The sequence below is a fragment of the Durio zibethinus genome, chromosome 19 (assembly GCF_047325235.1).
Source record: "Durio zibethinus cultivar Kanyao isolate XHJ-2024 chromosome 19, ASM4732523v1, whole genome shotgun sequence".
NCBI classification, from domain to species: domain Eukaryota; kingdom Viridiplantae; phylum Streptophyta; class Magnoliopsida; order Malvales; family Malvaceae; genus Durio; species Durio zibethinus.
The window spans coordinates 9831278-9856193 of record NC_143180.1 but is presented as its reverse complement, the minus strand read 5'-3'; the positions used below and the strand labels follow the sequence as shown (position 1 = coordinate 9856193).

Sequence of the window (24916 nt, the reverse complement as noted above, 5' to 3'; positions counted from 1 at the left end):
TAATTTGCTAAAAACTTTTATCCAATATAGCTTCTATACTTATTGCACAACAATTTATTCTTAGCAAAATATAATTTTCTAGTTCAGAATACATAGTCAAAATCTACTTCTTTAATGACATATTTCAATGATTGCAACCTTATTATCTATGTAAGAATCACAACATATATCTTATACCATAGTGATAGTTTTTGTTAACACTGCGCAAACGAAACTCATATTTTGTCTCAATCAAAATTATAATCACAATTTAATCATACAACCATTAATAAATTCTTTTCCTTCCCAATACAAATATAATTATTACACTTCAAGCTAGTTACAAAAGGTTTTAACTTTTCTCATGAAAGACTAGTACCTCATAATAAAATAAAATTTATCAATATAAACAAATATCCTTATTTATGTATATAATGCTATTTACCACTAACGCAATATGAAAAACAAAATCCATTAATACCAATTCTAAAACCATAATATTGTACTCACCTAATAATCAAATTCTAACAAATACCTGAAATGTCTATTATTACCATCCAGTTATGTATTACTCATTGAAAATAAAATCACACTAATATTATCAAAATCTTCATTTATATCATATTTTTTGCTAACCTTAAATACAAGTTTGGACTATAATCCATAAGGAAGGTTCTCAATCAACAATAATAAATATCTCAAAATCTCATATCAATTATTGTCAACCTAAATGTCATACCTTATCTCAACAAAAAAACTTCATATTCATGATCAAAGATTTAATGAAGATCTGTCACAAAATTCTAAAATCTTAATAGATGAAAAACTCGACTTTAATACCATATTGCCTCAAAAGATCCAAATCATTCTCTATAATAATTCTTAGGCTTAAAATATTCAACTTATTAAAATTGCCATCAAAGTCACTTCATTTATAGACATATCATCTCATGAAAATTATAATATTTTGTATTTTGACTTTCAAGTAGGTATCTTGAAGATCATGATAAAAGTTTCATTAAAAGTCCATAAGAAAAGCTCAAAATATTTCACTAAATATAAAAAACCTAAACTCAATTGTATAAGATCTACAAATATCAAAAGTAAACTCAATAATAAGATTGACTTAAGGTTATATATTATCAAAGATACAAAGAAAAAAAAAATCAATCGCTTGCAAACTAATCATTACTCTTAATTAAATTTAATAAACTTTATCCTTATCATAAATTCCAAATTCAATGCCTAAATATCAATCAAATTGAAAACCCTATATCTACAAGATCATAAACCTCTAAAATTTCTATAAATTGAAAATTAATCTCAAATCTTTAAAATTACCAAAGATCAAAGTCGTTGTCCACAATAATCATTGAGATTAAAGTATCTATTTTACCAAAAATCACATCAAATATTTCATTTATAAATATCAATACTCCTTATCAACCCAACCAAACTTTTGCCTTAACACGAATTTTCAAACCTAATACATTTTTGTTAATCAAACTAAATACTCCAAATCTTTAGAATCATAGACTAGCTCTAATACCACAATTTGTCATGCCCCAAACCTAAGAATTTAAGACGTAATAATGCCATATAACTATTAGACGAATTCCACAAGCATTTACGGTAACAAAAATCATACTAAGTCAAATCAATGCCTCCAAAATTATATATGATACAACTTAATCAAATGATACAAAATATTCAGCTACTAACAAATCTTCTAAATCGACGTTAAGATACTCACTTCAAAGGTTCTACTAAATAAAGAATAAATGCTAAACTTGCTAATAGTGCTTATGTCAAAACCAATTCTTTGAAAGTGTAATTATCTAAATATGAAAAATAAGAAAATTAAAAGAATGAGTACAAAAACTTAACAAGTAATTGACATTCTCTTCAACTATATTAAGTATGCTGCAAAACATTTAGACTAAAACATTATTTATATATTAAAAAATATTATTAGGTAATCTTATATTTATAAACATATTTATAAAAATCATATTATCAAAACTAGATTCTTATATAACAAAGCGAGACAAAATATCACAAAATTATAAGTTTTATTTGTTTCCTATAACATACACTCCTTAGTGCAATGGGGTAGAAGTATATTAGAAGCAATCGGATGGTTGACTGAATAGAACACAAATCATAATTTCTCTTTTAATCCAATGAGACAAAAGTATATTAGAAGTATCCAGATGGTTACACTGAATAAAAAAAAAAATCAAAATTTCCCCTTTAATGCAATAGATTGAAGTATATCACCAGCAACACTTTGAATAAAAACTACTATTCCCAACTGATAGCACAATTAAAAATCGATTTTTAAATCACAAAGTACATATCAACATTGCCAACAATTAACCCTTATTAACAAGGTCAAAACATAGTCATATTAAGAGATAAAAATCAAAACAAATTTTTAGATTACTTAACATATACAACTTCAATATTCATATACTTTCTCAAAGCATAATTCATACATAGCAAATTCCATATATCATTCCTAAGGGAAAATTTAAAAAGATTAAAAACTCTAAACTAATGTTTGGGTATTTCTCACAAATACTACAATTAAAAGGATTAAAAAGATAATCTTACCTTAATCCATCAATTATGAGACTAAATATCAAGTTCTAGCCTCTATTCTACTCCTTTAGGGCTTTTTCAATTTCTCAAATATTTTCTTTTACTACTATACAAAACCATCGAGAAAAGAAAAAAAATATTCATTGGATTTTTTATATTTTCTCCCCATTTATTATTATTATTATTATTATTATTATTATTATTATTATTATTTACTTTATTAAAATTCATAAGCTAACAGTCACATGTCCAATTTAACATGTATTGAGCTTCTTTTTAGGACCATGTATTAAATTAGGTTTAAGGATTCCTTTCATTTTTAAATAGTCTAGTCTTTTATCATCTATTTTAAAACCTAACCATCTAGAACATTCTAAAAAAACTCATCAAAGTAAATCTCATTTGTAATGCAACTTATGAATTAATTTAAAAAATAATGATCATTAAAGAAACTTTTAAAACAATTAATTTCTCATTTAGGAAGGAAATATCATATTTTTCTCTTATGAAATGAAGTTTTCTAAAATCACACTGTCTACTTTGTAGAATTCTATGATTCTACAATCCGAAGTTCCAAAACAACTTAAATCAATCCGAAATTTAAATTTTGGCTAGATCATAATTTGTTTTGATTGAAATTTGGAATAATAGGATCAAGTATAAATAAGCAATTTACTTCATAGGTTTTTATTTCTCCTTTCATAGGTATAACGAGTACCTTTCAATCATTTTTCTTTAAACTTTATATATCACTAGATTTACAATCACGCTTCACTGTGGGACTATTTTTTGTTTTTAAAATTATGTTTTAAATAGAAAGAAGTAAAATTTTTATACCAAATTTTAATGGATGACAACATATTAACGAATATAAGTGTATTTATCTTTTTAATATAAATTATAACTTAATTACACATAAATATAATTTTTTATTAAATCAATGTATTAAATAATATCTTTATTAATATAATAAATAAATAAATAATAAAACAAATTCTTTCCTATATCCCAAGGAAGGTGGCGTTAGAACACCCCCAATTCGATCTCGAATTGACTCAAATTATTTAAAAATGTAAAACTTAATCCAATACTTATTTAAGAAAATGCATCAATTGGATCATGACAAATTGAAACCCATAGGATTTAAGTTGTTTTGTTATCCCTACATCCATTGACTTTTTCTTTACAAAATTTATCAAATAAATAACATAAAATAATGATAAAAAAAATCAAATAGGGTGACACATGAATTTATTAAATTAATGTGTTAAATAATATTTTAAAATAAATACATATATAAATATAGAATTTAATAAACAAAATATATATTTTATGTATACCGAGGTTGTTGTGTAACAATGAAACCTTATCTGATTTGGGCTCGATTTAAAAAAACTCAACTCATTTATCCCCAATTAAAAGAAACCGCATCAATTGGATTATGCTAAATCAAAACTTATCGAATATGGGTTATTTTGTCATCTATCTCAATTGACTTTTATTACAAAATTTATCTAATAAAATAAGAAAAAAAATCAAAAAAAAATAAAAGCTTTAAAGAATAAAGAAAAAAACAAATGAGGGAGGTGCCATGTGGACACCTGAGTCAGACAAGATACCTTAAATTTGTCTCTAACCCAACTTCATATTTAGAAAAGAAAATATCAATTCAATTGTGATTATTAAAAAAAAAAAGGCACCTATGTTGGGTCAATGCAAATCAAAATCAATTGGATATAGATTCTTTTATCATCTTTACTTCCATTGACTTTTTTTTTTATAAAATTTATCTAACAAAAATAAAATTTAAAATTTAAAAAATAAAAATAAAAATAAATTTAATAAAAATAAAATAAAATAAAATAATAAAAAAATTTGAGAATAAAGGAAGGATGGTGTGCCACATGGACACCTTATCCTTCTTTCATTCTTTACAAAATTAATCTATAAGATTTCTCTTCATTTTCTTTCTACTTTAAAATGTCAAACACAGTGTTAAGGTGCATTCAAAATCCGCATCAACTCAAATTTAAAAAACTAAGAGGAATTTAGCGATTTAATTTTGTTAATTCTTTCCTAATTTATATTTGTCATGAATAATCAAATGCCAAAAAATTAATTATTAAGAATAAAGAATTTGCATAATATGATTAATGTTAAAATTAGAAGAAATCCAAAAAAGTAGAACACCATAAAACCATTGTATGAATATTCACTTGTTTGCTCATTGATTAATCCACTAGGATAGAAACTGCAAATAAAAAAATGTAAATGACAAATCAATTGAAAATGTGACTTCCATTAAGGATCAAATTATACATGGAAAAGGGATATATGTGACATGATAAAAGAATTCTCTCAATTAGGAAGAAAAGCTAGTTTGTTCTAAGGTAATTTCCTAATAAAAACTATAAAGAAGTGAATTAGTCTTTGTATGGTAATCTAAAACATTCAACTTTGAAAATATATAAAGAAAAAAAAAAGCATACCTAAATAAACATTAATGTCCATGCACAACACCAAAAATACAAAAAACCATAAAATTTACAATTTCTTTACACCAAAAAATTTTCAGTAGGTGATTGATACTTTTTATAATTCTTGTAAGTGCACATATCGTAATCAAGTAATACAGTGATTAAGTAGAGTATTGTTCCTATGAGAATTATAGAATTAAATTTGTTGGGTGGATTTAAGTACCAAAATCAACTAACCACTATCTTATATCTAAACTAATGAAAGATTGGCTTGAATTGCAAAAGAATAATAAATCAAGAACACAATTGTATAGGCCAAGATCTCAAATCCAACTATCATTAGGAATCTTAGATTAAGGTTGAATACTAGATCTAAAGAAGCAAAGATTTAAAGCTTTAAAAGAAAGAAAGATTATGAAGGCTAAAAAATTAAAGAAGCATAAAAGAAATAATAGAACACCAAATTGCATTAAAATTGAATGCTTGTAATGGTAAAAGAATTATGGCCAAAACTTGTAAAATATAAAAGAATTCGAAAACTAAAAGTAGTAAAGAAAGCATTAAGAGAACTTGATCTTGAAAATAAAAAATATATATATACTTGTAATGAAAGAAAGATTAAAAAAACAAGTAGTTATGGCTAATCTGTCACCTTAGCCAAATTATAAAAAGAACTAAGAAAATAAAATAAAAATGGGATATGAGAGACATAATGAGAGATGTGTGTTTTAAATACAAGAGAAAGCTTCCCTATTTATAATAGAAGGTTCGGCTATAGGAAATGATAGAGATTATAAGTTGATTTCTATCTAAATTCTAAAGGATATGAGTTATATTGATTTTAAAAAGGTTGATCGAATGCGGTTTCTTGTTTCTTAGAGAGCCTTGGCCAAATAGGTCACCTTAGAATGCAATCTTGGATGTTCATCATCATTTGCAAGATTTAATCTTGCCATCTTGAGACAAGTTTGGCTAATCTCGAATTATTAATACCATGAAGTTGCTTTTGATTCAAACTCTTAAGAATAAAGATTAAAGAGTCCTTCTTCTAATATAACTATTTCACTGGTGATTAAAGAGTCCTTGGGTAATTATAATTCTTCTTGGTTGAATGCTTTGAAGAGTCCTTCCTTAATTATAAGTCTTAAACTATTGAATGCATGTAGGAGTCCTCTGGGAATTGGGAAAACCAAATACCTATCGAAATTTAAGTGCCATTAGGATTCCTTAAACCAAGTGATTTATGAAACCTCTATTAAATTGGATTTGGTTAAATTGATCCTTGCCTGGCCAAATATTACAATGATTAGGTTTGTCCTAATCTTGCATGAAAATCACATTCCAAGCATTAAAACTTAAAGATCAAGAAAATAAACATTAAAGGTACCAAATTTACTCAAATTTCAAACTTTTTCAACCATTTTGGACTTATAAATCTCTAAATAATTTAGTGCTATCAACAGGCATTTGATCTAAAGAATTGCTTAAAAAATTTTGTGAAAGAGAAAATTAACCACTAAATTTCCTATAACATAAAAAAGAAAATAAAAATTTAATCAAATGAATAAAAAGGAAAATAACTCAATATTAAGGAAAAATAAAAATAAATAAATAGATAACTAAAATAAAACTATTTAATACAAAACTTTATTCCATTTTTTTCTTTTTCTTTTTCCACATTTGTTTTATCAATACTAGTCAATTTTCTAATACCGATCGTATAATGATGTTGCCAACTCAAGTTTGGTCGCCCCTTTATTTTCTTTCCTTTCCTTTTCCATTTTTCTTTTCTTTCCCTACTTCACTACAGGAAAATAAAGATTTGGTGGCTTTTTTTTGTAATGTTTTTCGATAAACACTGCTATTTAATGTTTTAGTATAAAATTAACGACATTTATTATATAAATGTCACTAAAAAAAAAAACGACATTTGGAGTTTAAAATACCACTAAATTTAAAATTTTATAATGTTAATATAATAAAATATCATAAAAAATTTTTCAATTTAAAATTTAATCACGTTTTTTTTGTTAATAAATACCGCTAAAGGTCATAATTTAGTGGTGTTTACCACTAAAACCCCGCAAATGATTGCCCAAATTAAACCTAATCCTGATTTTCCCTACCCCTCATTTCCCCTTTCCTTTCCCTAAAAGGTCTTCCCTTTCTTTTCCTTTCCCGATTTTCTGCTAAAGGTCTTCCTTTTCCTTTCCCAAAATTTGCGTACCCTCACTCCTCTTTGGTACAAAAATCTGCTCTTTGTTAAGAAATTTGGGTAGACATTGTCTTGAAAGAGGTGGCAAAGACAGAGCCCAATTTGTTAAGAAATTGATTTGCTTCATAGTTGCAGCTTGTAAAATCTATGATGCTGTACAATTGGAACAGCTGCGTGCTGAAGGCCAAAAAGTTTCTGAGTCAAGTGGAACAATAGGGCGCTCTAAAAGAGCTTCAGTGGCTTCTTCCCATCAGCAGATACCTGTTGCAGTTGTGACAAAGTTTGTACAGTGGAACGAAGAAACACTACAAGGTAAGGTAAAGTGAATTTGTTGCATTGAGTCAGTAAAGCCTAATTTGTTGACTGAAAGTTCAAAACAAATAACACTCAAACTTGAAACATAGATAGAGATTTCAAAACTCAAAACTTTAACATATAGAGAATATATTCATTTTAGGTCTCACGGGCCAGAATGTTTCAAAATTGAAACTTTACTTCACAAAATTGAATTTTGTAATCAATCATATTCAAGTTTTTGGTTGTTTCAAATGGAAGAAAATTAGTGTTCAGAAGATTGCAACTCAAATGGTGAACAAACCCCTTCAAATTAGATGTCTGCCATAAATGTTTCCCCAAAACTGTTTCATTAATTTGAGGGAGGAAAAAATAAAAGAAGTCATCTAGATGTTACAACTTTGTACAAGGCCTCATCTTTATGAAATGACCTTATATTAAAAGGGAAAATGTATCAAAGCTTGATAATGGCTCTATTTGTCTTGTTGTAGAGCAAAATCATGGGGAAGAAAAAGGCTTGCCCCATCCAATCTGTTTGATTTCGTTTTGGAATTATACTTTTACAAATGTTATGTAATTATATTTTTGGCCAATCACATCTTTTATGAAATTGACACATTTGGCCAACTTTGATTTTCTAAAAACTAAGGAAAACTGCTTGAGGTAATCTGTTTAGGTTGCACTATAATTTACCTGTATGAAATTCCTTTAAGAGCAGCTTTTGGTTACTCTGGTTTGCCGCTTTCAGAAACTTGAAATCTTCTTTTTTATGATGGCATGATTGGGAATTAAGGCGAAAGCCAGTCCATAATTAAGACATGAAACTTGATAATAGCTCAAGAAGAGCACATCAAGGAGTGCCTGATTGCTACCTTTTACAAAGTGTCAAATCGATTGAGGCAGAGACGATGGGTGCATTAAGAAAACAGATATTAGTTGAAAAGTGATTAATGGGAGTGAGCACTAACCTCAATGCTCAGTTTACAATATACGACAAACCCCAAATAAAGCAGAAATATACGACAAACCCCAAATAAAGCAGAAAGTACAGATTTACAGAAGAACTAACCTCAGCTTGCAAGAAGGACGAATACAGAGGATATTACAGGCCAATTCTGTCAAGCAGTTTCTATTGGATAAAAATGTTTTAATGCTATAAAAGGAAATCAGGAATCACAGGTGTTTGTGCAGAAACATTCAAAGGCTCTTCAGCTCTTTGTCGAGATTTATGCCTACCGTGGCAATAACTACTCTTCTCTTTTTCTTTCTGACCAGTATCTTATTTTTCCTCAGCATTCTTCTCCCTTGGACTTCTATGTCTTCTCTCTTTACCATGACTACGGTGTTTTTTCATTCTTGAACTAGGATTTCCGTCATCAACTAAATTTTCTTTTGATTCCGCATGAGGATCTGTATGTTGTTTTTTCTTTCCTTTTCTCTTTGCTAGATACCTTGTCAGAAAGGTTGCTTCGAGATGAAGAGGGTACCATATCTTTACTACCAGAAAGAAAATCACGCACAGTGCCTGAAAGTGAATAAATAAATAAATATTATGACCAAAAGACTGAATGATTTGCAATTTGAGCATATGGTTTCTATATTATGGTATTAGTTCTTCATTTGTTGTTGTCATGGATCCTGGTTTACAAACTGAGCTGAGTCGTTGCTGGGGAAATGGGTTCCTTGAATATGTGTAGTTGGGCTGTGGTTTTAGGTGAGTTTGTGTTCATCCTTGGAGGCTGGTGCCCCAATACATGGAAAGGATTCAACAAAGCTGCATTCTATGATCTATTGCCTATAATAAAGCTCTCCATGGCCTCTAGTCTCATGATTTGGTATTCAAAGCAAAGTTACATGCAGTACTCTTATCTAATTAATTGATATCTTTTAAATTGATCGTTTCTAATTAACAGCTTAGAGTTGTGGTACAATGCCCATTCAAGAATAATAATCCTGATAAAATAGAAAATTTTTACAAGTGTATAAAATTTATATTAACATAAATAAATCCCTATTATATATATTCTAATCTATATAAGTGTTATGAATTTAAATTTAATCCAAAAATTAAAAAATATGTAATACTTTCACTAATATAAATGAATCTCTCTCTCTCTCTCTCTCTCTCTCTCTCTCTATATATATATATATATATATATATATTCCAATCCCTGTTTAAAAATTTCAATCAAGTTGGCAGTCTTAACTTCTTATATACTAATTTTGTTGAAAAATCTATCCTACTGCTTTTGACATTGCTTTCCTGCTCATGATTACCGATGAGGTCAAACCAACACTGTTTTTTCTATCTTGCTATATGCCAATATGTTTTCTTAGTTTCGCATTGATCCTACCATAGAAACAATAAATTTCAATCACCAAAATTTAGATTTTATCCTTTTTGTATTTGTTTCATATTTATTTTATATTAAATATATTAAAAATATAAAAATTATTATATTACAATTCATATCAATACTAAATATATTTTTTATTTTTATTAAATTTATATATATATATATTTTATAATTAATTTTTCATTCATATATATTTTTTCATATTATTTTTATATTCATTATAATGTTATATCTAAAATGATCAACCAAAATCTATTAAGTTAATATTTTTAAATCTAGTTCAAATAAATATATATTATTTATCTAAAATAATCACAAGTCAGACAAGACTCTTAACTTAAAAATTCTACTAACTCAAGACTGACTCAAATCCAATCAGACCCTGCCGTGGACCGGTAGCTACTTATACATTGGTCAAATTTAAAATTTCAAGCAATTGGCTCATTTTCTGCAAAACAGGTAGAAGACTATTTATTTACTAATTGACGTATAATTTCCTCTATATGCTGTCAATCGGATAATCCTGGAATGGAACTTCCATGAAGGAAAACAGTGACAAAAGTGGCATTTCCTATCAAGTTATAAACATAATAGATGCAATCTTGTTGTACAAATGGATGATCAGAACCTTTTTTGTCTGACTTGTCCAAAAAAACTAAGTTTTGTTCTTCTCCATTGATCCCAATTTTCAACACTAAATATTGAAACTTTACTCATTTGGTTGTTGAGCGGCTACATTTCTCATCTAGTTGTTGAAGTGTTGGAAATTTGAGATATATATAGGTAACAACATTAGTTTTGAGTTTAGCATATTAATTAATTAATTAGCATACTAACGCTATCTTTTTATCGTAGATACGTGATCGAAAAGAGTTCTCTTTGCAACTTGATCTAGATTTGGAGAATTATAAGTATTTATCACTTGAGGCAAGCTTAAGTTTGCGCAACCTCTATACTCTTCACGAGTGTTTGTTCATTTTTTCAAATTCTAAATTCCATAGTTGTTCAGTTTCAACATATACTTTCTTTCCAATATTTGGGAATATTATTTTTGTCTTCATTTCATATTTTACTATGTGACAAGCATGATATAGATGCACTAACTTATTTCTTTATATCGTGTAGAATATACAAAAAATTTGAATAACTTATTTGGTGATATTGACTTGTTATTATTTTTCAATTTATGGTTAGTTTAAGTAATTATGTTAGAGTTCATTTTCATATAATTAATTATATAACTTTGGTTTGATAATGTTGCAAGTACTAAATGGATAAAAGTTGGATACAAAAGTCAAGATTAAATCAAGAGTATCGAGATGAAATGAAAAATTTTCTTAAGTTTACATTTGAGAATGTAAGTGAAGATAATATGATATTATACCCATATTTGAGGTATGCTAATATCGATTGGCAAATCCATGAAGTTGTTTTAGAATATTTAATTTGTATTAGATTTCTCTCAGGATATATTAATTGGTATTTTCATGGAGAGTTTGTGCCGTCAAGATCATCAACTAGAGTGCCTTCAACTTCAAGACTCCCTAACACCAACATGATCCTATTAGGCAAGATGACATTGAAGACATGTTGCAAGATGTTTTCAATATTTATAACCAATATTTTCATAGTCCGTCTCTACAAAATGATAGATTTAATGAGTTAAAAGTTGAAATAAATGAATTTGATGAACATGAGATAGGTGTAGGTGACCAATTACCTAGTGGAGAAGCATCAAAGTTCTATAGGTTGTTTGAAGATATGAATGAAGAACTTTATGAGGGATCTAAACATTCAAGGTTATCTTTCTGGGTGCATCGTTTTCACTTGAAATGCTTATGTGAATGGGCGGGAAACTTTTTGATTTTATAATTGAAGTTTATGAAAGAAAAGTTTCCTTTTTACAAAAATTCCTAAATCTTGTAAGGATTCAAAAAAGATGATCAAGGATTTAGGTATTGGATATGAAAAAATTCATAGTTATCCCAAATGATTGCATGTTGTATTGGGGTGATAGAAAAAAATCAAGAATCTTATCATTTGTGTGGTAATTCTCATTGGTTGGATACAAATGTTGATGAAAAATTGAATGAGGATGACGATGAAGTCCATGTTAAAAAGAAGCTTGTAAAAGTTTTACAATATTTTTCATTAATATCAAGATTTCAATGACTTCATGTCATCCAAAACTACAATTCTATGAGATGGCATCATGATGAAAGGATGGATAATGGATCATTGAGGTAGCCTGTTGATTTTTTGGCATGAAAAACATTTTATTCTAGGTTTCCAAACTTTGCTTTTGATCCTTGAAATGTTATCCTTGGATTAGCATCTGATGGATTCAATCAATTCAAAGTTATGAGTACTTCTTATAGTACTTGGTCAATTGTATTGGTCTTTTACAATTTACCACCATAGATTATCATGAAGCAATAGTCATTTATTTTGTCTATGATAATTTTTGAGGAATAAGATTTGGGTAATGATATAGACATCTATTTATAACTTTTTATTGAAAAGTTAAAATAATTATAGGCAAGAGTTGACACTTATGATGCATCAAAAAAATAAAACTTCAATAGGCGTACTATTTTATTATAGACTATCAACATTTTTTTATTTATGCAAATTTATTTGGTTAAAGCACAAAAGGTTGTAATGCTTGTTCATATTGTGCTATGCAAACATGTTCGAAGTGGTCACATAATGGTAGAAAGTTTAGTTATATGATGGTTAAATGATAATCATTGATTTTGATTCCAAAAACATATTTTTTATGAAACTGAAAAGTTGAAAAGAGTGCCCTTACCAATTATTGGATCTAATATCTTGTCAAAGTTAAAAGACATCAATTTTACTTATGAAAAAATGACTTAATTAAGGAAAAGAGTAAGGGAGATCTTTAAAGGTGTTCGACCTCTTATTATTATTCAAGTTGATGATCTTGGTGTTTAAAGTGATGAGGAGAAAGATGAAAAATATGATCCCAAAGAGTTTGAGTTATGAAAAAAAAGTATTTTTTTTTAGTTTTCTTATTAGAAATATAATTTATTACTTCATAATCTTGATATGATGCACATAGAGAAGAATGTTTGAGAAAATTTTATCAAGATAATTCTCAATGTGAATTAAAGATCAAAGGATAACTTAAAGAGTCAGCATGACTTAGTTGATATAAGGATTTGCCATGACCTTCATCCGAAGTTGCTTTCTAATGGTAATTCTCGATTGCATCCTACTTGTTTTAGGATGTCCAAAGCTAAGAAAAATATGTTTTGTGCGGTTTTGAAAAATGTGAAAATCTCAAATGGGTATACATCAAATATATCAAAATGTGTGAATTTAAAAGAGCAAAACCTTTAGTCATTGAAGTTACATGATTATCATATTTTGATGCAGGATTTACTTTTCTTTGATTTACGTTCACCAATGTCAAAGCAAGTCACTTCAGTGGTACTTGAATTGAGTAACATATTTAAAGCTCTTTGTGAAAAAATTTTGAATGTGAGAGAGCTTGACAAACTTCAAGATAGAGCCGCGATTACTTTATGTCATTTAGAGAATATTTTTCCTGATGCATTTGGTTATCCACTTTCCATATGAAACAAAAGTCGGTGGACCAATTTATTATCAATGGATGTATCCTATCAAAGGGTATTATTTGTTAATAGCTCGATTAAGTTGTTAGTGTTGATCATTCTAGTTAGAAAGGTGTATGACAAATGTTTTATACCTTAAATTTTTAGAAAGGTTAAAGTCTTATTATCGTGACAAATGCTATCCAGAAGGTTCTATTACTGAAGCATATTTAGTAGAAGGGTGTATAACATTTTGTTCTTGTTATTTGGAAAATGTTGAAAATAGATTTAATAAACCATCGAGAAATATTGGTATGCAACATATTGACTTTGCCTACACTTATTGTTTGAAAGTTTTAGACAACCAATAGGCAAAGCTGAAGTGGTGAAGTTAGATAATAAATCTTGGTCATAAGCACATTGATATGTTCTTTTTTATCATAACTTAATTGAATTGTTTCACATGTAAGTTTTCCTATGAGGAAACAATTCATTCTATTGAGCATAATTAATTGTATTTTTCTTATTTTTAGTACTTTATCTTGATGCATGTAGTAAGTATAGAAATAAATTGAGAGCTCATGTACATTATTGATGATCAAACCTTCAAAAGCTTGATAAGTTGTTCACCAAAAACTTTCATGAATGGTTATAAAAAATTGTAAGTAATCCATACTTCCCATTGCAATAATTGTACATAGAATGGATAAGATATAAATAAAATTAATAACATATATATTTATTTCACCTTTATAGGTTTGGAGTGAAAAGTTTATTAGTGAAGAGGTGAAGTGTCTTTCACAAGGTTCGAGCAAGATTGTGAAATAATACAAAGATTTCATCATCAATGAATTTAGATTTCACACTAAATTTCCATGAGAGATTTAGAATATAAAATTCAGGAGTTGTTGTTATGTCATCAACAACTAGCTATGCTAATGCTAGGGACACAAATCTTTTAGAAAGAAATATTGACTATTATAGCATAATTAATAACATCATTGAGTTGGATTATTATTGCAAGTGCAAGGTTGTCTTATTTCAATGTGATTGGACTAATGTGAATAGTGCAAGAGGTATTAAGAAAGATTAGTTTGAAATTACACTCATAAATTTTTCTCGATTAATTCACACCAAACAATAGCTCATTGATGAAACAAGTATTTTATTTTGAAGACTCCAAAGAATTGGGTTGGTTTATTGCTCTTCATAACATATCTAATGACTTATTTGATATGGGATTAGATATCAAAGATGATGTTGAACATGGAATTGAATACTTTCTTTTTGCTAAACAAAACTTCGATGAAAATATCTCTAGTACCTCTACTCAGTGGGTCCATGAAGATGTTGATGAAGACATTTATGAACTATGATGGATCATCCATATTTTGTAATTAGAGTGTTTAAAACATAATGTAATAAATTCTTATATGTAATTTATGTGGCATTCGCTTTTATATATTTATTGTATTATAAATTATACATTATCTTTTGATTTAATTAAATTGATATGTTGTTTATATATCGTTGGTTATGATTTCTTAACTTTTCGATGTCTTTATATATGTTCTTTAGATATATTCTTTATATATCATTTGTTATATTTACAATGTCTAAACTTTTCGACTTTTAATTGATTCGCTTTTATGATACAACTAAGCTACAATGTTGAGGAGTGGATTAAAGGGAATACATATCAGAGATATTAGTTCATAGCTATTTATGGCACCTATTAATCTTGGCCATTGACTAAATTTTTTTAAGGGAAATGTGCCTACTGTAGGTTCTAACTCAATTAGTTTCAAGCCTTCAATTGATACTGGATTTGGTAATACGGAAGGTCCAAGTTTAGCTATTATCCTACCAATTGATTTTGCTTTTAATTTAAATGCAAGTATCACAAACCCCATATTTAGATTTTGATTTTAATCATTAAAATATTGATAATATATTAATTGAATTTTTATTTTTTCACAATTGATAACAATGGTCAACAAAGGACCAGAAGCTAGACAACTTTGAAAGAATTATTTGCACCACCTCCAAATGAGCGTATTGTAGTGTTTGCAAACTCTAATAGGCAACCAATTAGTGAAGAGTCTTAATTATTGGCTGGATTTCTAGGCATGATTGCCTATAATGGAATGAAATTGCTTATTCAGTATGAAACATGGCATAAAGTTCCAACAAAAGTTAAGGCTAATGCTTTAAACTTTATTAAGGTATTAGTATAACTAATTACATATAAAAAATTAATTATTTTAAATTTAGTTTATCGATTATAACTTTTTTGTATATTGTTACAGTTAAGATTTGTACTTGAAATACTTACTTCATTTGTGCTTAAGTCATTGAAAAAAGAAATGGAAAGATTATAAGCATAATTTGAAGAAAAAATATTTCATTCAAAATAGTACTATAGAAGCCATAATGAAAAATCTACCTTGGAATGTTATTAGGTGACAATATGAACAATTAGTTAGATTTTGGTTCTTAAGAAAATGATAGGTACTAATTTATAACTTTTAATATTATTTTTAATAATAAAGTTATTTTATGATTTTAGATGGTAATACTTGTATTTTTACTATAAATGTAATTATTTTTTATGATAGGAAAGAGAAAATATCGAGATTCTAGTAGAAAGCAATAGAAATATAGCCACACGAGTGGATCAAAAAAGCTTTGGAAGAAAGCAAAAGAAAAAAGTAAGTTTATGATATTAAACTTGTTCAAATAATTGAACTTGATTTTCATGGTTGATATGTGTGAAAAAGTTATCGTTTACGTTTATTTATGACTTTTTATGCTGTTAAACGGTAAAAATGCAAATTTGCTATTATTGTTTTATTTTAACAGTTTCAATAGTTTAAATACATGATATTAAACTTGTTCGAATGATTAAACTTAGTTTTTACGATTGATACGTGTGAAAAAGTTATTATATACGTCTATGTTAGACTTTTGTGCCGTTAAAAGGTAAAAATACAAATTTGCTATTATTGTTCTATTTTAATAGTTTGGATAGCTTCAATTTAGCATATTAAACTTGTTTGAATGATTGAACTTGGTTTTCACAGTTGATATGTGTGAAAAAGTTGTCATTTACATTTGTGTAGGGCTTTTTATGCCGTTAAAAGGAAAAAAATACGAATTTGTTATTACTATTTTGTTTTAATAGTTTGAATAGCTTCAATATATGATATTAAACTTGTTCAAATGATTGAACTTGGTTTTCATTGTTGATATGTGTGAAAAGGTTATCATTTAGGTTTATTTATGACATTTTATGTCATTAAAAGACATAAATGCAAATTTACTATTATTGTTTTGTTTTAATAGTTTGGATAGCTTAAATACATAATATTAAACTTTTTCGAATGATTGAACTTGGTTTTCACAATTGATATGTGTGAAAAAGTTGATGTTTACCTTTGTTTATGACTTTTTATGCCGTTAAAAGGTAAAAATACAAATTTGTTGTTATTGTTCTGTTTTAACAGTTTTGATAGCTTCAATACATGATATTAAACTTATCCGAATGATTGAACTTGATTTTCATAGTTGATATGTGTGAAAAAGTTGTCATTTACGTCTATGTAGGGCTTTCAATGCCGTTAAAAGACAAAATGCAAATCTATTGTTATTATTCTATTTTAATAGTTTGGATAGCTTACATACATCATATTAAACTTGTTTGAATGATTGAACTGGGTTTTTATAGTTGATATGTGTAAAAAAGTTACTGTTTACCTCTATTTAAGACTTTTTATGCCGTTAAAAGGTTAAAATGCAAAATTGCTATTATTGTTTTATTTTAACAGTTTGGATAGCTTATATACATGATATTAAACTTGTTTGAATGATTGAACTTGGTTTTCACAGTTGATATGTGTGTGAAAAAGTTGTTGTTTACCTCTATTTAGGATTTTTTATGTCGTTAAAAGGCAAAAATACAAATATGATGTTACTGTTCTTTTTTAACAGTTTGGATAGCTTTAGTACATGATATTAAACTTATTCGAATGATTAAACTTGGTTTCCACGGTTGATATCTGTGAAAAAGTTATTGTTTACGTTTGTGTACGGCTTTTTGTGCCGTTAAAAAGCAAAAATGCAAAATTGCTATTATTATTCTATTTTAATAGTTTGGATAGCTTACATACATGATATTAAACTTGTTTGAATAATTGAACTTGATTTTTATGGTTGATGTGTAAAAAAGTTACTGTTTACCTCTGTTTAGGGCTTTTTTGTGCTGTTAAAAAGTAAAAATACAAATTTGTTGTTATTATTCTATTTTAATAGTTTGGATAGCTTATATATATGATATTAAACTTATTCGAATGATTGAATTTGATTTCTACGATTGATATATGTGAAAAAGTTACATTTACCTCTATTTAGGATTTTTTATACTGTTAAAAGGTAAAAATGTAAATTTGCTATTATTATTCTATTTTAATAGTTTAGATAGCTTCAATACATGATATTAAACTTGTCTAAAAGATTGAATTTAGTTTCTACGATTGACATGTGTGAAAAATTACTATTTACTTTTTGTTTAGGACTTTTTGTGCCATTAAAAGGCAAAAATACAATTTTGCTATTATTGATCTATTTTAACAGTTTGGATAGTTTTAACACATGATATTAAACTTATTCGAAAGATTGAACTTGGTTTCCACGATCGATATGTGTGAAAAAGTTATCATTTACGTCTGTGTAAGGCTTTTTATGCTGTTAAAAAGTAAAAAAAGAAATTTACTGTTATTGTTCTATTTTAACAGTTTGGATAGCTTAAATACATGATTTTAAACTTGTTTGAATGATTGAACTTAGTTTCTACAATTGATATGTGTGAAAAAGTTATTTTTTACCTTTATTTAGGACTTTTTATGCCGTTAAAAGGCAAAAATGTAAATTTGCTACTATTGTTCTATTTTAACAGTTTGTATAGGTTCAGCATATGATATTAAACTTGTCTGAATAATTAAACTTGGTTTTCATGGTTGATATGTGTGAAAAAGTTATTGTTTACATCTATGTAAAGCTTTTTGTGCTATTAAAAGGTAAAAATATAAATTTATTGTTATTGTTCTGCTTTAATAGTTTGGATAGCTTACATACATGATATTAAAATTGTTCGAACGATTAAACTTAGTTTTCACGGTTGATATATGTGAAAAAGTTATTATTTACCTCTATTTAGGAATTTTTGTGCCATTAAAAGATAAAAATGCAAATTTGCATAAACTTAATGTTTTATTTTAACAGTTTGGATAGCTTTAATACATAATATTAAACTTGTCTAAATGATTGAACTTGGTTTTCACGATTGATATGTGTGAAAGGGTAAACTGTTGTTATTGTTTATGTTTATTTAGGACTTTTTATGCTGTTAAAGGATAAAAATATAATTTTATAGTTATGTTTTTGTTTTAACAGTTTAAATAACTCATACATGATATTAAACTTGTCTGAATGTTTGAACTTGATAACCGTACTTGATATGCATAAATAAGTTACAGTTGATATGTATTTAATAATAATGTGTTTTTATGTAAGAGATTGAAAGAGATGAAAAAATTAGACGTGTGAAACTTTTTCGATTAACCTACATAAAAAAAGATAGATTTTACATGAATGTTGAAACACAAGAAATTGTGATAATTTTGTTAGATTCATTTTATATAGAAAATAAATATTTACTATTTTAAATATATTATGAATTAATTATTAAATTTGAAAGTTTTATCTAATTAATTTATAAGAGAAAGTAAAAGATAAAATGATCGCTGAGATTGAAGCAGCATTCAAAGGTTTTATCAACATGCAAGAATTGAAAAATCGGATTTCATAGAAGTTGTTGGAAAAGAAAGACATGGATGGGTATGAGGCGTTTGATTGGGTCCAACACCATCTAGCTATTATGGACGTAACTCTCATCAATTTACATTCCCAATAATTTATATTTTCAGCAAATCAATCTTCGCGAGATATCTTTATATTGAAAGATGGGTTGTAAACTATGCAACAATGTTTTGCACAAATAAAAGCAGAAAAAGAACAAAAATGTGCTAAATTTTAAGAGGAACGTGGTAAAATTTAAGAGCAACGTGCTAGAATAGATCGAAAGCGTGTAAAATTTTAACAATTGCATGATCGATTTGACACTCTTATCAATTTTGTGCAACAATAGTTTTCAAAAACTAATCTAGATGGTCTACTAACTCAGGTATTATATTTAGTAACTATTTTTATTTTTTTAATATAAAAAATAGCTTACTATTAAGTGTTAAAACTTGTATTATTTTATTTAATAAGTTCTTGAGTACGCTAGTAACAAAGGTAAAAAAATCCTTCATCAAATGAAATTGTTACTAATTTATACAATTATCGATTTCATAAATTTTAAAAATTTGATAATATATTAAAATAATTTGAATATCATTGCATGTATTAAACTTTGTGTTACATACATATTAAAACAAATTATGTATTTAAATATTTAAATATTTATAATATTCAATTTATGAATTTAAGTTTATTTTTATTTCTTTTAATATTTTTTATTTAATTATAATAATAAATATTATAAAAAAATTTAAAATAAGTAAATTTTTTAATTTAGAGATAATTTTAACAAAAAAATGTTGCTAAATTAAGTATTTAACAATATTTTTTGATACAAATATTACTAAATTTAATATCATTTTGACTCAAGCACTACTAAATTTAACATTTAACGACATTTTGTGACACAAGCTTCATTAAATTTGGAAGCGCTTTTTTTTTTTTTGCTCAAACGTCATTAAATTCAAAATTTAGTGATGTTTCTTGACACAAATACTACAAAATTTAGTAGTGTTTTTAACTCAAACATCATTAAATTTAACGATTTTTTTTAAAACGTCGTTATTTTTTTTAATACAGGTATAACTGACACTTTTAAACATAAAAAAAAAAAGATCTAATCTTCTGTGGTGCTTATTTTTTCAAAATATTACCCAACAAAAAAAAAAAAGATAACAAAACCTTTGAAATTTAAAACTTCAAATACATAGATCTTATTTCTCCAAAAAAAATAATTTATCTCAAAATCGTCTTAATACCTGAAAAAATCAAAAAGAAATGAAACAAATTGAGGATGTTAAACACCAAATATATATATAAAAAAAAAGGAGAAAAGATATATAAAATTTTAATATGCAAAAAAAATGGTCCTAAACAACCTAAATCTAACGGCAATTACAATAATTGTTTTTTAATTTTTTTGCCAAATCATTTTTCTAAAAAATTTAGATGCGGTGTCTTATGATCTGTAAAAGCTAAAATAGATTTGAGCATAAATATTTTAAAAATGTTTCAAATTTTAATAGAAAAAGTTTAAAAACTTTGTAATTAAAATTAAACAAAAAAAAAAAAAAAAACAGTTTTGTGAAGTCGTCGACAAATCTGGAAACTCCAGGGCCACAAAAAACCCTCTTCCCATTCCCTTCCTTTCCAATCTTTCTACCTTCCCTCCCATCTTTCTTTCCTGTCCACTTCCCCTCTAAGCTTCCCGATTCATCCAGGCCTTTCCTTTTTTCGTTGTTTTTCAAAATTTCGCAAAGAGAAATAGATAGTTATTGAGAGAGTAGAGAGAAAAAAGTGAAAAAGAAATGAAAAGACTTTTACTAGCTTTTTTTTTTTATTATTTCTTTTCCTGCCCATGATATTTTTCTTTTTTTAATGACGGCCATTAATATCAAACATAACCTTTTAGTCTTAAAAAACATGTTAGTTGATTTTTTTCTTTTTGATAATCATTAATATATTAAAAAAAATTATAAATAAAATTGTAAATAATTTTTTTAATTTTTTTTATCAAATCTCAAAGATCATCTATTATGATAATAAAGGATGTTTACTTTTTAAAATTATCTATTATGATAATAGACAATATTTATTTTCTTAAACGTCATTTATTTTATAATTAAATGACAAATGTTGTCAACTTATCATTTTTGTTTTTTGCAATTAAAAATAAACGTTTATATGAGATAAACATCATCTATTGAGATAATAGATTATTTTTTTCTTAAACGTCATTTATTTCGTAACTAAACAACAACATTTATTATAAAAAATGTTATCTACTGAACCAAGATATATTTTATTAATTAAAAATAAATATTTTATTATAATAAATTATTTTATTTCAATTCATTTAAATATTATTAGGATAATATATATAACTGTTAACAATTATTATTATTATTATTATTATTATTATTATTATTATTATTATTAAATCAAATCAAATTAATTTTAAAACACTCAATTCCTGGCGTAGAGAGTTGGAGGAGTCAGAAAACTTGGGTAAGGGAAGGTAAACTTCCTAATTCTTTCATGTTCTCTCTTTTTTTTAATCTAAATTGTTAGAAATAATACAAAAGCAGGAAAAAGTTAAAAAAAAAAAGGAAAATTGAGCTGCTACGTGGCAAACTTCCTATGGAAAGTAAAATTATTGAATTCTTCCATTCCTCTCTTCGTTCTTTTGTAAATCCAAGTGATCAAAAAAAAAAAAAAAAATGTTAAAGGAAAGAAACGATGTGGCGGGTTTAGTAGGAAAAGATAAAATTATCGGATTTACGTTGTTTTTTTTTTATAAAAAAAAATTAAAATAGATAAATTTTTTAATTTTTTAAAATTAAAATAAAATATATTGTATTTAATAATTTAAAATAAATAATTATAAATCATATATTTAAAATAATTTTAATAAATAATTACTAATAAAATTAAATTTAAAATTTTTTTATTAAAAAAAATCTTAATAGATTAAATCAATTATTTATCGATGATTTACGTTATTTTTAACGCAAATGGGCAAAATGGATGTTAAAAGGAAGGGGAGAGTTATATGCCTCGGGGAGACTCCAGTTGATCTCCATAATCTAAAATAGATGATGCTTGTTGAATTCCAACGTCATCTATCATCGGGATATAGATGATATTTATTTTCATAAATGTAATTTATTATGTTAATAAACGATATTTACTTTTTGAAACGTCATTATTGTGTAACTAAATCACAAATGTTGTTTGTTCACAATTACTTTCTCAAACGTCTCTTTTCTTTTTTAAAATCCAAATGATTAAAAATATAAATAAAAAAGATAACAAAGTAAAAAAAAAAAAATTAAGCTGTCACGTGGATAGCCTCGCTTTGCTCAAAACTCTAAACTTTTTATTGTATGGATATATATTAAATTTAAAAAATAAATTATTACTAGTACGATGATAAATAGAAAAACTAATTACTTGGTCAACTTATGCCAGTAATTTTTGTAATCCGATGAAATTTAAGATTTAATTCTTATAATATAATTCATAAATATATAATTTTTTATTAAATTAATTTAATAATTTTAGTTTAATTGTTAACATCTTAAAAACTTTTTTGTCAAATTATTTTATGTATCCGTTGGCTTGCTAATATGATTTTTAATTTTATTAAAATATTATTTTAATTGATTGCTAATAAAACTTATGATTACGTGAATTTATTGAAATGTCACATGACAAACAATAAATCAAAGTCATAATATTTTTTCACTAAAATGTAATTATCAAATTTCATAATCTCAAAATAAAAAATCAAAATCTCACACAAAGAAATTTATTTCTTTCAACAAAAACCAAATAAACAATCCCTTATCAATATCCTTGGATACTGGCTTCAGGAGCTGTCAAAACAACGAAATAAAAAAAAATTCCCAAACTTCACTTACGAAACAAATAAAAGCAATCCCCAAAGTCGACCTAAGAAACAAAAAAGAACATTATAGTAGAATCATGATCAACAAAAGTGGCAGTCTCATTACTAATGTTATGATATTTGATCAAAAGTGGCAACATTATAAAGACAAACAAAAGTGGCAGTCTCATTTCTAATGTTATGATATTATCTATAGAGATAAACAAAAACTATGGTTTCTAATGTTATGATATTATCTATAGAGATAAACAAAAGTGGCAGTCTCATTACTAATGCCATTGGCTACGCACAATGTTTTGAAATATGATTCTTTGATGCATTTTTTTTATTTTAATTTTTCCTTGGAAAGCATCTTACTTAAGCATATTACTTACGTTATTATGCTTCATTACTCTATTATTGCTTTAGTTTTTGTTTAACACTTTTGTTTTAACATGATAGTCCTTTGTCCAATTTCCAACTTTACTAATTCATTTTTTCTTTTTAAGGTATCATTTAGGAATTACATTTCTTGAACTAGGTAAGATATTCTATTATTTAGATATTTATGATCAAATTATGCTTTTAATCTATGTACTTAAATTAAAATGCGGATATAATTCTTCTACAATAATTTCAATATTGACACTACCTATGCTTTTTCCAATTTGGAATTTAGATCTAAGACTCTATTTGTTTAGTATAAATTGACTTTTAGAAGATATTTTCTGAAAAATACTTTTATTTCCTAAATAAGTAAAAATTTTCTATTAGGATGAGTTAATGAAAAATATTTTCTATTGTTTGGTTGTTTTATGGAAAATCTGTTTCTTTTCCAAATAATATTAATATAACTATTAAAATATTAAAAATTATTTATTATTAAAGTATATTGAAATTATTTATTATTAAAATTATTAATATTCAAGCAAAATTATATTTTAATAATAATATTTAATATTAAAAATTATATTAATGTAAAAAATTCTTAAAATAAAATTATTTTTTTAATCTTTATATTAATATTTTAAAATATTTAAAATAGTATTACTATTCTTAAAATATTATTTTTATTAATATTAAAATAACAATATTTATTACTAAAATATTTATGCTATTAAGATATTTATATTTTATATTGAAAGTATCTATTATCAAATCATAATAAAAATATTTTTTATTTATATTTATTATTAAAATAGTAATATAAATACCTTAATAAATAAAAAATATATATTTTAAACTAAGAAATAATAAGAAATTATTAAAAATATTCATATTAAGAAAATAATGTTGTTATATTATTTAACATTAATTATTAAAATAATAAAAAAAATTATATATGTTATTATTTATTATTAAACAATAATATAATACTATTTATTATTGAAATATTAAAATATTTATGTTCAATGATATATAAAATAAAATATTTAAAATTGAAATATCAAAAGACTTTTAATCTTAATATTTTAATTTCTTAATTAAAATTAAATAAATATTTTTATTAATATAATAATATTTTAAATCTAATCAAATCAAATTCGAGTTTAAAATATTATATTCAAAATCTTACTTGAGTAGAATTATAAAATATTTAAAACTAAAATATTAAAAGGCTGTTTAATATTAATATTTTAAGTTTTTAAGTAAAATTAAAT

At 25.7% G+C, this 24916-nt stretch overlaps 1 long non-coding RNA gene across 1 annotated transcript; it reads left to right on the top strand.

The window, feature by feature from the left end:
- Positions 1 to 7045: 7045 nt before the first annotated feature.
- Positions 7046 to 8970, top strand: LOC149513434 (uncharacterized). The gene is made up of 2 exons (XR_016330391.1): positions 7046 to 7587; positions 8061 to 8970. It is a non-coding gene; the product is annotated as an uncharacterized LOC149513434 (long non-coding RNA).
- The last annotated feature ends 15946 nt before the right edge of the window (positions 8971 to 24916 follow it).